Source organism: Phragmites australis, chromosome 15 (assembly GCF_958298935.1).
Source record: "Phragmites australis chromosome 15, lpPhrAust1.1, whole genome shotgun sequence".
NCBI classification, from domain to species: Eukaryota; Viridiplantae; Streptophyta; class Magnoliopsida; order Poales; family Poaceae; genus Phragmites; species Phragmites australis.
The window spans coordinates 22,339,842-22,343,056 of NC_084935.1; positions in this window are offsets into that span (position 1 = coordinate 22,339,842).

A 3,215-nucleotide genomic window follows, 5' to 3' on the forward strand; every position below is an offset into this window, starting at 1 on the left:
TGCTAAATGCTACCTCGTTTGCTTGCGACTAGTGGGTGCACGTGCCATCCCTACAACATAATATTCAAATTCAATATGTTGATCTATTTAGAGCTGATTTTAATTTTTTTTCCTAATTCACTACTAGAAAATCGGAGCTAGGTTTTAATCTATTTAGAGGTGACTAACCTTTCTTCTCTTAAATCGCAACTAAAAAATTGGAGATCTAGGTCACCATGGTATAATCACATACATTCAAATCTAGAGCAATCAAGTAAATAAATCTAACCACAAATGAAATTTAGATCATCTCTGTGTGCCCTACAATGAGAAATTTGTAATTTTTACTTAATTATAGCTCAATTGGAGCTCTAGCTCCTCCCAAAATTCATCACCATGGAGCAAAATCACATACTTTCAAACCTAGAGCAATCTAGCAAGTGAATCTAAGTAAAAATAAAATGTAGATCATCTTACTGACCTTGGAGCACATGGCACATAAATTCCTCCAAATTTTGTACCCTCCAAGCACAAGATTGGGCACAAATGGCAGGAGAGGAGCAGAACAGAGCTCCTCTCCATTCTGTTCGAGCTTGGGGGGAGAAGAAGGTGCTTCTTCTATACTGTACATTTATGAGTGCCGGCCCATAACACGAACCAACACTAATACTAAGTATCCATGTCGCATCAGTGCCAATTTGTGCCAAGAGCCAGCATTGATACTCAGTATCAGTGCCGGTTCAATTTGACTCAACCATTGATCGAGCGCGGTATGTTGCGAACCGTCACTGATACTTCATTAGTGCCGATTCTGGTCTAGTCGACACCGATGACCCGGTGTGGATGACCTGCTCTGTTGTAGTGTGAGAGAGTACAAAAGCCTCATTGCTACTAATTTCAATCAATGTTTTTGTTGTGGGATACCCCAATAACCCAGGAATAGGTCCATGTAAAGAATCAATTCGTTCCATGTAATGAGATATGTTGTAAATCATGTATCCCACCAAGGGTGAGAGGGGGATTTACCCCTCTCCCTGTTCATATATACAAGACCATAAGGGGGGTAATGAGCTCCAAGCTCATTCTAGCACCGCCAATCCATTTCTCTCTTGTTGGGAAGTTTTCCCAAACATTGGCGCCATCCATGGGGATCGAACCATCTTGGAGGGAGACCCCCTTCGATGGGAGATCCTCTTCGGGCGGTATACACCCTTCATGCGGGAGATCCCATTCGGGATGAAGACCCCCTCCGGGTGGGAGACTCCTTTTGGTGGAAAACCCCCTTCGAACAAAAGACCCCCTCTAGGTGGGAGGCCCCCTTCGCCAGGCAGCCCCTCCGAGTGGAAGACACCCTTCGGTGGGAAACCCAATTCGGAGGGACACCACCTTCGATAGGAGCCTCCTCCCCCCCTCGGCTTCCGGGGTCCTTCAGCAAAAGCCCTTCTCAATGGGTCATGGGCTGCACATCTTCGAGAGATAAGTCCACAAGCTCCTCCTACATTACATACATTGCATAAACACTTCTAAGTATTTAACTTTCACATACGATGCATGAGCTCTTCGGAATATTTATTCTCCGTGTACATACGTTGCATGAGCTCTTCATAATATTTATTCTCTGTGTATATACGTTGCACGAGATCTTCATAATATTTATTCTCCTTGTGCATACATTGCATGAGCTCTTCGTAGTATTTGCCTTTCGCATACATATGTTGCATAAGCTCTTTAGAATAACTATTCTCCTCATGCATATGTTGCATAAGCACTTTGGAATATTTACTCTTTGCTCACATACATTGCATGAGCGCTCCCAAAGTATTTACTTCTTGCATGGCATAAGTGCGTTGAACTATTAATGAGCCAAATTGTTTACTTTCTGCACACATGTACGGTATGAGAAGCTAGGTTGAAGGCTAAGGGCTACCCACCAAGTAGTCTAAGGACCCCATAAGGCCTCTGTCTAAGGACATGCCTAAGACAGTGAAGGGACGTAGTCTAAGGATTCCCTTATGGTTGATGTCTACAGACTCACCACCTCGAAGACCGGGCGAACCTAAGGGCCTCAGAGGGCTGATTTCTAAGGACTCGACCACAACAATGAAGGGTCTAGTCTATGGACTCCCCTGTGGTTGACAACTAAGTACTCGCCACCTTGAAGACAGGGCAAGCCTAATGGCCCTAGAGAGCTGATGTCTGGTGATTCCCATGCGGTTGGGGTCTAAAGACCCACCATGCCTAAAAGCTGAAAACCGAGCAAGACTAAAGGCCATCAAGCCCAGCACCCCACCAGCACTTAGTATATAACTAACTACGGTGAAGGGTCCTCACACCTGGATCTGTCACTTCGAGCAAAATAATCAAAGCAAGACAAAATATATAGCATGTTGCCAATACTTTATTGAACAAAGTAGTGTTACAAAACACAAATTACAAGGAAGGTGGAGGTTTGTCTACAGAACACGAAGAGTCTCTCGCAAACATCTGCCCATAATGACTACTTTGCGCTAATTGAAATGCAAAGCCATATGTTGCATCAAAGGTGCTTCAGGATCTACTTCCTCATCAGGTCAATTCTCGAAATGTAACGACCCTGCGGGTGAAGCCTCAACAAATACATTGTGCATAGTATCCTCAAGTTCTTTAGCAGGCTCCTCCTTCGGGATTAGGAGCTCTGCCTCAGTTAAAGGTCACATGCCCCTCGCTCCCTCCGTGACTCCAACACAGAGCTGTCATAGTTCTCCCAGAACAAGTGGGCCTAAATATTATAGGCCTCTTGAATAGCCCTACACTCATAGGCATAGTCTTTGAAATCCCTATCGGGATGTCAGTGCAGAAACTTCGCTAGGTCACACTAAGCATATAAAGACAGTTGTAGTTCATCGCTAGTAGGAATACATCCAGTGATGACCTCTTTGGTCCATGACCTGAAGATAAAGTCTTTTCTGGCTACATGTTTAAAAGGCTAAAATATGAAAATATAACATATAAAATGAGACAGAATAAGAACAAAGCTTTTCATTGATAATAGCATTTTTTACACCCTTCACTGCTGAAGATGGGCTGAAGCCTAAGGGCTCCCCACAAAGAAGACTCCGGGCACGCCGTTGTTGACTTCAATGCGCTAGAGGAAATGCTTCGATGACTACGACTCCATGCATGCATCTGTCGACCTGAGTGAACTAGACATAGTGTTTCATCGACTTTGGCTCCGTGCATGTCCCGATCGAATTTAG